We start from the raw sequence: 15401 nt of genomic DNA on the forward strand, positions 1-15401 counted from the left end.
GCGAAGCAAAGGCCCCTCCAAGATGCAGAGATCTTCAGGGCCCCAAAGTCACTCAGTCTCAACCCCCTCTCCTATGAACATTCTCCCATGGAAAGCCATGGGAACCTGGGGACTTCTCTTATCAAAGAGGGCAGTAATTTCCTTTCAGACCATGCAGCAAAATGAAAAACAAATGCCAGGGAGAGAACATTAAACAGTGAAAGGTATACCACAAAGGGCCAGGTACTTTATGTACAGTATCTCCCTCAACCCTACAAGAATCCTACGTAATTCTAAGTTATTAGCTCATTTTACAGATGAAGAAACTAAAATGCACAGAAGCGAAGGAAGTTGGCCAAGGTCACATAACTAGTAACTGGTAGGCCCAGAAATCAAACCCAAGTCTATCTGCCTCCAAAGATCATGAACTTTTTATACAATCACATAACTATGACCTTGAAGAAAGCACATTTTTTTTTAATGTTTTAAATTTTTTAATATTAAAAGACATGGGGTGCCTGGGTGGCTCAGCCGGTTGAGCATCCGACTCTTGATTTCAGCTCAGGTTATGATGCCAGGGTCGTGGGATTAAGCCCCACGTCAGGCCCTGCACTGAGCAGGGAGCCTGCTTGAAATCCTCTCTCAGGGCGCCTGGGTGGCTCAGTTGGTTAGGCGTCCGACTACAGCTCAGGTCATGATCTCACGGTTCGTGGGTTCAAGCCCCGCANGTTTAATTTTTTTTAATGTTTTTTATTTATTTTTGAGAGAGAATGAGAGAGAGAGAGAGAGAACAAACAGGGGAGGGGCAGAGAGAGGGAGACACAGAATCTGAAGCAAGCTCCAGGCTCTAAGCTGTCAGCACAGAGCCCAACATGAACTGTGAAATCTGATCTGAGTTGAAGTCAGACACTTAACTGACTGAGCCACTCAGGTGCCCCTTATTTAAAAATGTTTTAGGGGCGCCTGGGTGGCTCAGTCGGTTAAGCATCTGACTTTGGCTCAGGTCAGATCTCATGGTTCATGGGTTCGAGCCCCACATCAGGCTCTGTGCTGACAACTCAGAGCCTGGAGCCTGCTTCAGATTCTGTCTCCCTCTCTCTCTGCCCCTCCCCCGCTCATGCTCTGTCTCTCTCTGTCTCAAAAATAAACTATAAAAAAATTTTTTTCAAATGTTTTAAATTAATAAAATGCTAGTTATAAATCAAAACTGCACGCATATCAGTGAACTGGTACTTTCCATTAGTTCTATTACAATTTCTTAAGAAAACAAAATGGGGCCTGTCAGTTATCAAGTGCTATTCACTGAAGGGCATGTGAAAAGCAAGGAACCGTGTCCTTGCATGGTCAGAGGGGGCTATGTGATTGGTCTTGATCACTTCTGGGCTAGAGCCTGAAACTGCTGGAACAAGACTTTCCAGAGTTCCCTTTCCCTACTTTGTGCAAATATATTTAAGAATTCTAAAATTTCAGTTTGAGATGGCCTCTTGCTATGTAGATGTAATCTACTACATTCTATTCCTGTTACAATAGAGGAATACAGGAGACCACGCCTCCTTTCAGTTTGGCGTAGTGCCGCAGAACACCTTGTGGGACTGAACTGAAGGGACAGCAGCAGGGACAGCCTAACAGAACACAAGGACCTCTAGACTGGTAGGCAGGAGCACTGGCTCTACTCCTGTGTCTACAGCTGGCTGACAACATGGCCTCACACAAGCCACTTCACCTCTCTAGGCTTCAGGCTTTCCTCTTTGTATAATACAAAAGATGGAATTCGCAATCTCTACATAAAAACTCTGACTTTATGATTTCTGCCTTTGTTCATGCGCAGTATTCAATCTCACACACAAACAATAAAAAAATTGTATAATCATTAAAAGCACACACACACGAAAATACACATGATACTTTACTTCTATTGGGAAGGTCTTAACATCTGATAGGATGTGCATATTTAAGCAACAGCGGCTCTGCCATTTGCTCCAGGTATTCAAGAGCATGTATTAGCTGAAATAACATCATAAAGATTCTCTTCCCACTTGGGAGTCACCAGACCATGACCATCATAACTCATGAGTATAATGATGTTAAACATTTCAAGGTGCCAGATGATCCTTTAAAATTCATTCTACTTTTTCCACAGGTTTAAGCTTATACACAAGACATTTGGATACACAAAGCTATGTTTAATGCTCCTAGTAGTCCTGGGTGGCAGCACAACTGTAGCCTGACATGTGGGGAGATGCTGAGGGAACCCTGTACCCACACCAGGGCCGCTAGTTTTCCCTGGTTCCGGCTAAGGCACCATGTGATCTCTACATGCATGCCTTGATAGGGTAATGATTCTATAACAGGTACTCTACAGAAGAACCAACTTCCAAGGTATCCCCTGTGACAGGTCCATCACAGCTTTCCACATGTTGCACACATTACACAAGGTTATTCCTGTTGGTATGGCAAGAGCAAGCCACTGTGCGAGGGAAAATTTCAAGCAAAAGAGTAGAGTAAATATCTCGAGTTTCTACAAAGTCCAGATGTCAACAAGGGCACTCACTACTGTTGATACCTTTGCTTGAGACACTTCTTTTAGAAAAGCTCTTGGTTTAATTCCTCAGTTGCAAACAAAGACTCCACAACTTATTTACTTTTTCCAGGGCAAGAAGGGTTCATCTACAAATCAAATGCTTAATTTCCATCGTGCTTGACTACTAGAAAATTATTTTATGTATGTCCCTAAGATCTGAGCAGCCATTCCCCAAAGTGTTCTTTATTGCTGAGCATTTTCTAATAACCAATGAACAAATTCTGATGAACAATTCTGAGAGAATTCACTTTTATATCCATTGAGAACACTCACAATTTCTTAGCTCTTCTAACAATCTCTCAGCTATTCCATATAAGACCAAGTGAAAAAGACAAACTTTTTTTTACTAGTCTACACAACAGGCTGATACTCAAAGAAGTAGGCAAGCTTCACTAACATCAATTTCAATGTAAAAAGTGTGTAACCAGAATTTTCCTAGCAACCATTAAAATTATCATTTTCAACTCGGCTTACAATACCCTCCATCCACACCCTGCATTGTAGAATGAGATCTGAAAGGGGCACAGGCTCTCACGCCAAGGCTCACTCCACCATTTCCACCATTTACTCAGGGTCTGACCTTGGGCACGTAATTTAACCTCTCTGACTTGTATTTCCTAGCTTGTAGTTGAGGTTTTTGAATATCTATGATAGCTTTGGTCCCTTTCAATTCTGAAGAAAAAGCTATAACTTGTTCTTTTGTTAATAACAGCTTTGAACTACTACAGACCTCATCCTTTTGACGACAAAAACCTCTTGCTATGTATTCACATTGAATGATTAAGCCTTTTTAAGAAAAGGCCATTTATCATAATTATGATTTTTATTTAAGCCATTTCTAGTCAAGTCCTTCTGATGTGTTCCCAGCCTACAGCCTCAAAGTGACAGTCACCTTGACCATCATCAGCCCTTTCATCATGGGCAGTAACTAGCATTTAACATGTACATTTCTCAGCTTACTTCAGAGAATTAAGCTTAAATAGCCAGAGGTTAATGGGAGAACCACCAGGACAAATCTGTCATTCCAGCCTCACAAATAATTTACCATAAATTTAGAGAGAGCTGCCACTAAATTTGTACTAAAGAACTCCTTCAACCCCCACAAGTCTATGAGCCTGACTCCTGTAAGTTCCCTAAAGAGGGGCCTAGCTTGAGACAGTGCCATTAATACATGACTTTCTGTAACTTAAAGCAAGGTACAGTACAATATTTAAAAAAGTTTAAAGGTAAACTTTAAAAGTAGCTTCAAAGGGTGATCAGAAGAGGTGACAATGACTAATGAATTACTACTGACACCTAAAAGTTCATATGCACTGTGGAAAAAAATGAAGAAGGAAGATGACATTCACCTAAGACTTCTAACTTAATGAGGTAGTCAAACTTTTTTTTTAAAGTATCTTAAAGTTATGATTCAATCCAAAAGCGAACAATAAGACACCTATCTTCCAGTATTTCCTCTTTTGTGATAGGGATGAAGGGCTAGTATAATACAATATTCCAGTCCAGCCCAGCCAACTTATTTGTACATGATTAGCATACCTTTGCATAAGTTCTACACAAGGAGGTGTTCTCTTCATGCATCTAAATTTAAATAAATAATTTCAGTATCTGTTCAGAGATGGTAGAGGAGAAACAGAAGCCATAAGATAACCACAGTCCAACTACTGCTGACTTTCTCCACACACACGAACACATGAGATTAGCAAGTTAGTCTATATGGCGCAACTTCCGCAGCAGCAACCTAAAACTAAGGTCTCCTCCACTAAATTAATATGTCCACGGAAAGATCAGTTTTCCCAAAAAGGAAAAGTGATTTATTTCTACAGAGGCCATAGAAGGGCTATAAAGTTGAATTACAAGGAATGCCAACCCATGCTTGCTCAATGCTTCAAAGGTCATCAAACTATGTGTAACTCTGTCAAGACCTAAACTAGTGATTTCAGGTTTATTTATTTCATATGTCTACCTTAAAAGTTAAACGGTCAACAATGAAGGCTCACAGTATTCCTTTGATGGGGTAGCCAAGCTCCAGAAACAAAGCACACCTGCTTCAGGAGCATCCTTACCAACACCCAGAACTGCTCTCCTGGAGTCCCCACCGCCTTGGTCATCATCATCTCCTGGATTGAAAAGATCCCAGATCTCCCTCCAGTGGCCTTTGTTCTCCAGAATTACCAAGGAACAATAAAAGGGTAGCAAATAAAAAAACTTATATCAGGACTGTTGATCTCTCACAAAGTAGAAGGCAGCTTATTGTTGCCCCATTTACTGTAAAATAAATTCTGCATGTAATAAACAGAAAATAATGTGCTGCTAAATTAGGTGGAGAAAGCAGAAACCAAGACATCTCTACATTCCATGCTTCATGATATTCAACCAATCATGTGGCTCTCTTATGCTTCAATTTCTTCATCTGAAGGCATGCTTTTTAAAAGTTTTCAATATTTCCATTATAAAATTTGAAGAACTGGACATGAGAAAACTTACTCCAAGAGCCTCTCTCCTTTCTCAAAATGTACTGGAGATGTTTCATTTCATTTCATATTGTGAAGGGTAGCCCAAAGCCTAAAGAGAGAATGTTGAGATATTTCTAGATGCTGAAGAGATTTTATAAATCAGGTTTCCCTGACCTACAGTCATCTCAAGTCACACAGTCATATGAATTAGCTGTTGAAACAACACAGTAGAGCATGTCTCACAGAATCACAAATATGCACAGAACACATCTAGGAATAATGTCAGTAGGCCAACCTACAGATAATCTATGTTCACAGGAAGATGCACTCAACACTGTTGTTACTGTTTACCATACACTTTTGAAACACCTAAGACAATGAACCCACAAGAATATCAGGCCTTCAGAAATGCTTTATCATTATCTCCATCCACTCAACCATCCAAATAGCAAATAGCTCCTTGAGGACATGAAACTTCTGAATCCCATAGCGCTTCCTTGTCATTGCTGAGCCCCTGGATGACACACAACAAATGCATAAGGACTGACTATACTAAAATTACCCAACATCTACACTTCTTGTTGGTAGTCTAAAAGGGAAAATCTTGTTTCATTGGGACATTTTCCAAAATTTCATCTGATTGGTCAAAAGTAACCTAATAATCAGCTACCCCAACAGATTTTGGGGCAATACTCCTCCAGTAAACAGAAAACTCCCTATGCTTGCGACTCTCAGTTCTAATCTCAGGTATAGAAAGCACAATTTTCAAAACACTGAATTATAGGAGCACCTGGGTGTCTCAGTCAGTTAAGCATCTGAGTGATTTTGGCTCAGGTCATGATCTCACCATTCGTGAGTTCAAGGCCCATGTCAGGCTCCACAGTGACAGTGTGGAGTCTCTCTCTCCCTCTCCCTCTCTCTGCCCCTTCCCCACTCTCTCTAAGTAAATAAATAAAAACTAAAAAAAAAAAAAAAAAAAAAAAAAAAAAAAAAAAAAAAAAAAAGCATAGAGTCTGGTTCTCTGGCTATTTAGGAAAAAAAGAATTATACAAAAGAAGAAGAAAGAATTGTAAGTTTAAGAATGCAGGAGAAAACTACATTGCTCATGAGATGGCACTTTTTTTCCCCTCAGAAACACTGCTTTGTTAAAATTCAGGAATTCTTGAAGATAAATCACATTTATATTGAATGTGACCCTACTGTTCCTAAGACTCTTAAGATCTTAGTTGCCAAGGTTTGAAATAAATCAGCTGCAATTCAGACCAGGTCAGTCCGCGGAGTTCACTGTGGCAGTAAGATGGACTGAGTCTGTGAGGAGGGGAAAGTTGCACGAGGGACCTGCAGACCTGAGTCAAAACCTTGCTGCTCCATTTACATGCTCTGTAACCACATGCAAATCATTACAGCTGTCTAAATCTCAACTTCTCCAACTACACAATTCAGCTGGGAAAAGGTTTTTGACAGGACTGATATTTTATGGTTTCAATCAACAAGTATTCAGTAATTATTTATTGAAGGAGTGAATGCATAAAATGAATGAAAAAACTAACAACTGATTTTGCTTTCAAATGCCCATCTAGGCGGCAAAGAAGGCTTTGCTGCTCACTATTATCATTTATCATTTTGTTTTCGGGAGTGCAACAGCCTGGGCCTACACCAGAAAAGTGTAAAGGCATCAGTGAACGCAGACTGATGGGACAAGGGGAGGAGCGGTAGATATACATGCCACTACTCAGACTCTCTTCAGGGGCTATTTTCCTGTGATTCAGAGGCCCGAAGTCCATCCAATCTTGACAGTCTGTTTTAGTTTTGTTCAGGTTTTTACTGCCTGTAAACTAAGAAAATACTCTGTTTTTAGCGTCCGGAAATTAAAATCTTCACGTGTCATAATCGATCCAGATCTGGCCCCCGTGTGGGCTAACTTTCTCTCAGAAAGCTGTGGTGCAGAGCAAGGTCTCCAGATTTGCTCCCTGGTGCTGGCAATGACAGTCCTTATATAGACTGCACCCTCTTACTTTTTTATAGGCCTACCTTAGAGGCAACGGTTTGGTATAAATCAGCTATGGTTTAAAATTAGAAAGAAGACTTTTTCATTTTTCTGGCATACTCTAATTTCTTAGAATATATCCAGGGTTTGATTTCTAATTAGTTTCATATTTCACTAAGTGTTTCACTGCTACCCACCAATGAGGAGAAGGCCACATAACTGATGGTGGATGACAAAACTTTTAGGATACCCTGATCTGCTTCTTGTCAAAAAGGAAAATATGCACAGATTAGTACAAGAATAAGGTCCAAAAAGATGCCTAAAATAAACTCAAATCTTTTTTGTTAAGAATGTCTGTCTGGGGGGGGAGGGGGGATGGGCATGGAGGAGGACACTTGTGGGGATGAGCACAGAGTGTTATGTGGAAACTAATTTGACAATAAACTATTATAAAAAAAAAAAAAGAATGTCTGTCTGGGGAATGAATAAAGAAAAAGGGAAAACTGAAGAAATGGAATCTTTAATAGCTATCAATTCTTCTGGCCAAGCAAAACTTGCATAGTGTTCTAATGACTTTGGTATGGTTTCATCTAAGTAAGTTAGATATGCAAAAATGTGGATGTTGAAATAGTAGGAGAATGCTTAAGATATTAACAAAATCAGATTAAAGAAGAGGCAGCTGCTACAAACTGTTAAACTGACTGTACCAGAGAAACAAAAGCAATAGGGTAATACACGTGTTCGCACACATGAAAGAGAGAGAGAGAATCAATTATGAAGAACAGGTCGCACAATTAAAGAGGCTGAGAAGTCCCAGGATCTGCCATCTGCAAGCTGCACATGCAGGTAAGCCAGTGACATTATTCCAATCTGAGTCTAAAGGCCCAAGAACCAGAAAACCAATGGTGTACATCCCAATCAAAGGTAGGTAAAGACCAATGTCACAGCTGAAGAAGTCAGGCAGGAAGCAAAAGGGGCAAATTCACCCTTCCTTCACCTTCTGTTCTATGTGGGCCTTCAACAGATTGGATGGTGTCTACCCACAATGGGGAGAGCAGTCTACTGGGTCCACCAACTCAGATGCTAACCTCCTCTGGAAATGCCCTCACAGACACACCCAGAAATGTTTAATCTGGGCCCCCCTGACCCAATCAAGTTGACACACAAAATTAACCATCATACCAACTACAAGCTAAACATTGAAGGCACCCAAAATAATAACACCTTTCTATAAAGAACCATGAACAGAAAGGAATCTGCAGCTCTAATTTCTCTTCAAGGATTATGGAAATGAGGTTCCTGAGAGTCATGGAGAAACAAAGTCATGCAGTCTAATGATAAAGAGGAAGGAATGGATGCTCCTGTCAACAAACAGGAGGCATCAACTGTCCAGCCACACTCAGGGGTACTGAATCTTCCACAGGGTTATTTTCCCCCCTCCTTCGCCCCCCCCCCGCCCCGGCNTGGATATGGGAAAGGTTTATAAACAGGGCTGAGAATCAGTCTTGTTGTCCCAAACTAAAAATACAGAATGTGCCAGTGATTTCCCCAGAAGCTGTTGCAGCTCTCATATGATCCCCCAATGTGAAAGGCTAAAAGAATATGGTTCTTCTTTAGGTAGGAGGAAGCCTATATTTTAGCATGATTCTTCATCCCCAAAACAGAAAGTTCAAGTACCAAACTTCAACAAGGAAGAGTTAACATCTTGGTGGTCTGCAATACAGCTGTTCTCTCCATAACTCTCTCTCTATGGCAGTCCCCACAGCTCAGGACTGAACACAGCTTGGTCTGCAGGTAAGCAGAGCCCTCTAAAACAGGGACAGATGGACCCCAGATGATTTTACCAATCTATCTTTACTTTGCAATCTTATCTTAACTAGCAATTCTTAATCCCTATTTATTCTTTCTCCACTAAAAATTAAAGTTCCCAGGGTGGCTGGCTAGCTCAGTCGGTAGAGCATCCAACTCTTGATCTCAGAGTCATGAGTTGAGGCCCCACAGTGGGCATGGAGCCTTCTTGTAAAAATAAAATAGGGGTACCTGGGTGGTTGAGTTGGTTAAGCATCCAACTCTTGATTTCGGCTCAGGTGATGATCTCAGCGTTTCTGAGTTTGAGCCCCGTATCAGGCTCTATGCTGACAGTAGGATTCTCTGTCTCCCTCTCTCTCTGCACCACCCCCCACCACCACCACATGCATGCACTCTTCCTCCCTCCCTCTCTCAAAAATAAGCTTAAAAAATAAAATAAAGATTAAAAAAATACAGTTCCCAAAAGATGGAGTCAATGTTTTTCATTCAATTGTACATAAAGACAAATGATACTACTCAAGAAGGTTTGAAGATGAATAGACAATTAACCATCTAATAGTATTTAGTCACACTTATATTTACACATTTATGAATCCTTAAACTAGTCAATGTACTGCAATCTACAATACTCTATTAATCCCTTCTGACACTGTAAAAGTAATCAGAAATCCTATTATATGCCTCCTGTAATCTGTCATTCCCTCAGTTTATTCATCTGTGTAATAGGTGCAACTGAGAAAACAAACATAAAGTGATTTGGTCCCTAAGAAGTAAACCATTAGAACTCAACAAAATAATATAATACAAGCTCAGAGCATATTCAAAACAGCAGGTGTGTGGGGATGAGCACTGGGTGTTATATGGAAACCAACTTGACAAACTATTTGTAAAAAAAAAAAAAAACCCAGCAGGTGTAGTGTTGGGAACCTTACATTAATGTGGAAAATACCAAGCAGTGGAGCATTCTCAATTTCTGCAAAGCAGAACAGAGCCTAAGTTCCTTATGAGGTCCAACTGGTGCTTCTAACAGCCCTCAACTTCCAAAATGCCCAAAGGCCTGGATGATGCTGTTTCCACAGTATTTTAGTTCTTTTGCCAAAGCTCCACACTTATTTTTTCAAGGTAGTATTTTATTTATTTTTTTTAAATTTATATATTTTGAGACAGAGAGAAAGCATGTGTGCATGCAGGGGAGGAACAGAAGAGGGGAGAAAGAAAGAATCCCAGCAGGCTTTGCACTGTCAGTGCAGATCCCCACAAAGGGCTTGATCACACAAACCATGAGACCACAACCAGGGCTGAAATCTAGAGTCAGACACCCAACTGACAGAGCCATCCAGGCACCCCTTTGGTAGTGTTTTAAATGCTTCTGAGTAAGGCTATTGTATCAGCAAGTCTTAACTGCTTTGTTAGTGTCACCAAAGTAGAAAAGGTATGGTCTATTGCCAAAGTTGGTAGAACTGCTATTATGGCCCTTGATTCATCTTATAGCAGTGGTTTCAAAAGCATCTGAAAAATGCTACAAATGAAATTTGTAGTCACAATATTGCGCAAATTACTTTATGGATTCCTTTATGGATCCTTTTTGTTAAAATTATTAAAATTGTATTATGTTAACAATATTTTAGTATGAAATAGCTAAAGTTGTATATCCGGTACTATCAAAAATTTTACTTTGCTGTAAAATTGACATAGTTTTAGTGTAAACAATTCTAATATAGATGTCCAAAGTAAATCTCTCAATTTCAATAAGCTTTTGTCTTTTAAACAGATATGGGGTGACTCTTTATTGGTATAATTTGGGCTAACATGATGGAAGATGGTTAAAAAGGGACCATTTCACTTTAATCATCCGAAATTAAGAATGGAGCATTTGCCCTTTTTATTTTGGGTTATATTCTACTTACATTTAGTTAAGGAATGATAAAAAACAGTGTGTTTTATCAGTTAAAAAAAACAGAACACATTAAAATTGTTACATAAGTAAAGCTTTTGTTCAAAATGTGAGAGGAATATAAATTGATAAATTATTCCCATCCCACCTTCTTCATAGAATACAGTAATCATTTTTGGAGATAATGATAATAGTACCTGGTCATTTATCTAATAGTTTCTAGGTCTATATTAGATTTTCTAAAAGCTCTAGAAACTCAGACGATTATACTAAAACTAGCTTTACAGGTACATTTTGCTTTAATCTCTTTGCCTCCTTTGATACAAAGTTTTTAACATTTTTCTCTGTATTGAACCAATGTCATCAGTGTTTCTTTAATTGATCTTCTATTAATTATTCTTAATTTTAGGAAGTTTATATTAGTTTCTAGCGTTTTCTCTGAAATAAATACTTAATTATCTGATTTTAATTTCAACTAAGTCCATTCCTCATAATAAGTGTTTCTCCCTCCACTTGCCCATACTAAGTTCCACAAGAAATCAGAATAGTAATAGTAATAAAAACTTGGGTTCCCCCTCCATAATATGAGAGCAGATGGTGGAGAAAATGTATAAGCCCACTCAACAGAGTCAAATCATCACAGCCAGGGCGTGAGACAAGAATATAAATGAGTATGTACAGGCCAAAAATAGATTATTTATCCAAAAGATGTCACCACGCCCTCACCTACCTTCCAAAGTAAAGCAAGAGCTCATTTCTCACATCTCTATTTCAGATCCAACCCAGGAGATATAGAATACAAAACCCATTTTATCCTCACCTTTGGTTACATAATATTCATTAAAATGCATTTGTGAAAGAAGATTGATTACAAAGCTCTTGAGTGTTCCCAATTTTTAATAGCAGACTATGAACAAGGAAATTTTCTAAATTGCATTTAGAGACGAAGTGAAATTCTTTTTTTTTCCAGCTTTATTGTGGTATGATTGACAAAAGGGGTAAATTTCTTAAAAGAACTTCTAGGTGCTTATAGGAAGAAGATAAGATATTAGGTTAGGGGATTTTGAAACCAGGAGTGCACTGAACAAAATCACCCAAATTGAAGGTTAACCATAATATGCACGAGTTAGGGTTATTTTTTTTTCAGATGATATATACAAAAGTGAGTGTAAGTTGCAACAGGCCTCAAGGCATCCAGGTATAGACAAGAAATGCTTTGGATAACGGGTAGACCAAGAGGAAAATATCTACAGCTCTACCAATGAAGTAAAAGGATACACAGTACTAAATGTTAAAGCTTAACAACTATTTTCTGACAACTCAAGAGACAGACAAAAGCTTGACAACAGAATTGATGATCATCGTGTATAAGACAAAGAAAGTTCTATATTTGTGGCTTACATGGCCTTTTTAGAAGTCCTGCTCTTTTATTTGTTCTATACCTTTGTGATGATCATGCTGATGACCCCCAAATCTCCATCTTGTTGTCATGACCTCTCCTAGCCTCAGACTGCTGTTTGACCTCTAGCCATCTCCCCATGATGTCCTACAGGCATGCCAGTCAAGAAATCCCATCCTGGGTAATCTCCACCTCCTAAGTTGCCTGTCTCTGCTCATACCATCTTCTCATTTACCCAAGGATGATGCCCAAAAGTTATTTTGGAATCCACATTTGCTCAGTGGGCACACCCAGAGCCTCTCTGCTTCAGGCCCTCTTCTCTATCACTGCTACCCAGTTCAGGCCTTCTCACCACGTCCCTGGAAGAGCCTCCATGCTATGCTATTCTTTCTGGCTGGTCTTCTTAGCTTCTGTCTCTCCCCTTCATGTACTCCTACCATGGCCACCAGACTTGACTTCCCTAAACATGTATCTAATGCCATCATCTTCCCTGAAAAGCCCAAAATGGTGTTCTCCGCGCTATAGGATAACCTATGCAAAGCATTCAAATACTTTATGGTCTTGTCCCAGCTTTCTTTTCCAACCTTTTCTCTATCTCTTGCCTTCCTTCTTAAGCACCCTACCTATTTCTATTCTCCTAACATACTGTTAGTTTTCCCACACCCACACACATTTGTGTGAGACTTTCCCAGTGCTCAGAATGCTATCTTCTTACATTTGTCCGCCTGAAAAACTAGAGTTCACAGTTTAAGACCCACTTTAAATGTCACCACCTCTTGAGTGAACTGACAAACCTTCCTAGACAGATGTACTCATATATCTCTGCCCAGGGTCTCCATGGCACACCATGCTGAGCACACATCACCATGGACTAGAACTAAGGACATATTGTGGGTCTCCTCCATCATATCAGGCATCCTCTGTAAGGCTGGAGTTGCTTCCCATTTGTCTTTGTGCCCAAGTCCTCTTCAGAGTGCCCAGCTCTGTAAGTGTGTGTTAAAGATAAAGTTTATCCAAACAGCTGTTTGTGATCCTTATTTTCCCACTGATCTTCTTCCAACAACTTCTTTTCTTGGTGACTTACAAACATCTTCATGTACTTTTGAAAACCAGTCTCCCATATTAAGACAAGCTTCTCTATCCTTTTACATATTAGCTTTATTTCTCAATTCAATGGGGGCATTTCACACACTACAGAAAATGGAGGCATAGTAAGTAGGTAGTCTCCTAAGGCTGAGTCTACCCTTACAAGCTGCCATACCACACAAAAGGCACTGCAATGAACTGATACTGTAAACTTACCATGAAAACCTTCCTATTACATGATTGTTAGAAGTTGCTTTAGTAAAACCTTAAGAGGAATTCTTATTACAAAATCATGTACTATTATCCTTAAAAGGTCACAATTCATTATTTTTCCCATATTCAGGAAATATAAGAATCTGATCAGAAAATTTCCCATTTCTCTATTTCTTCATATTTCCTAACATTGTCCCTTACTAGCAGCCCTGAAAAAACAAGAACAACTTGTAGGCTAAGTGGGCTGTTCCTGGAAGTTGGTACCTGGCTCTACCTAGAGTCCTGTCTAAAAAATAATGCCTTGGAGCACCTGAGTGGCTCAGTCAGTTGAGTGTTTGACTTCTGCTCAGGTCACGATCTCACGGTTTTTGAGTTCAAGCCCCAAGTTGGGCTCTGCGCTGACAGCTCAGAGTCTGGAGCCTGCTTCAGATTCTGTGCCTCCGTCTCTCTCTGCCCCTCCCCTGCTTACGCTCTGTCTCTCTCTCTCAAAAATAAACATTAAAAAAAAGAATAATGCCTCACTCAGAAACATGTATTAGAGGCTTACTGGCCTCTGATAATATTTATTACTTTTACAATAAAGTATAGTTCTCAACTTTACTTTTATTTCCCTTTAATTAGTTTATATTTATAAATCTTGTAGTTTCAAGTAGACTACTTCCACACTTCAATATACCTTTCTTTTGAATTCCTAATAGTATCTACTCGAGAGTGTGCTTTAAAAAATAAGTTTTGGGAGTTTAATTTTTTTTTTTTTTAAATAAAGATACTCAAAGGAACTGAAAGCAGGGATTCAAAGAGATATATGGATACCCATGTTCATAGCACCATTATTCACATAGTCAAAAGGCAGAAACAAGCCAAGTGTCCAACAATGGACGAATGGATAAACAAAATGTGATATATCCATATAATGTAATATTAACAGCCTTAAAAGGGGAAGAAAATGCTGACACATGCTACAATGTGAGTAGTAGATTTGGGAACTAATTAAAGATCAAAAAACAGGTAACTAACCTAAATATCACAAACCTAAACAGCAACAGTTTCTTTTAATAATAACTCAAAAGCACCATTATCTTGCAAAGCAGTAAAAAACACTTCACAGACCCACCTGTACCCATGAAACAACTCAAATGATGGCATTTTCTTACTTCTGTGAGATCACTGAGAGTACAGGGCAATGAGTGAGGTGATAGGACATGTGGCAGTTGCCAGACTAACCACCAGAGAAAGCAGAACTCCCTGCCCAGTCACTGTACTGGGTAAATGCAGCTCAACCCAAAGCATTATAGTCTTGTAATATAGCAGCACAGGAAAAATTTTAGAACAGAACAGAACCTACGTAACAGATAGCAACTTAGAAACTTCTAACACGTTAATGCAGAATCAGGTTGGAGAGTGTTTAGGGTGAGTACTCCCTACTCAAATGCCCCATTTCCAAAGCACTGCAGTGGAAGACAGAGAAGTGACCACTGTAGCTCACAAGCCCAACACCATGGTCCCCTGCTCCTGTAGCTCTATCTGTGAACTCAACAGAACAACTTCTGTTGCTCAGTGGAAAATGCAGCCCAGGCAGTATTAGTACCATGGCTGACTTGTCCTAGGCACTCTCTCCTACGTGATCATTTAGCAGCTGTCATGCTTTGTATTTGTAAATTTTCTGTACCCTTATTCAGCAATCTTGGCCCCCAAATAATGACTGGCCCAGTTAGACTGAAGGTTCTGAAGCAGAGCACTGCTGATCATCTCCAACACCCACAGCGAGTTGTGGAAGCCAAGATGGAGCACTCTCATTGCCTGACATTTCCTCTACCATCTCCAGACAAGTGTGTCCCCCGACTTCCCCATCATAATCTCCAGGTGCAGGAAAATGTCAAGAACCATGCAAAGTAGATCCCAGGAAAAGAAGGAGAAACCATTAAATGTCACAGACCCCAGACATCCTGTGAGCAGCAGGCACCTCTCTTCACTGAACTGGCAAAGTTAACCAAGCA

The 15401-nt window shown here is 39.7% G+C and overlaps 1 protein-coding gene across 8 annotated transcripts in view; it reads right to left on the minus strand.

Moving 5' to 3' along the window:
• Positions 1–15401, minus strand: part of LDLRAD4 (low density lipoprotein receptor class A domain containing 4) — a 433421-nt gene that overhangs the window by 355691 nt on the left and 62329 nt on the right. Inside the window, exon 1 of one of the 8 annotated variants that reach the window (XM_077778116.1) lies at positions 5048–5065. The exons of the other annotated variants lie outside the window; for them this stretch is intronic. The gene's annotated coding sequence lies outside the window, so the exon portion shown is untranslated. Of the gene's footprint in view, positions 1–5047; positions 5066–15401 lie in introns of those variants that run through there. 8 annotated transcript variants of the gene reach the window in all.

The sequence above is a fragment of the Crocuta crocuta genome, unplaced genomic scaffold (genome assembly GCF_008692635.1).
Source record: "Crocuta crocuta isolate KB4526 unplaced genomic scaffold, BGI_CrCroc_1.0 scaffold26, whole genome shotgun sequence".
In the NCBI taxonomy this organism is placed as follows: domain Eukaryota; kingdom Metazoa; phylum Chordata; class Mammalia; order Carnivora; family Hyaenidae; genus Crocuta; species Crocuta crocuta.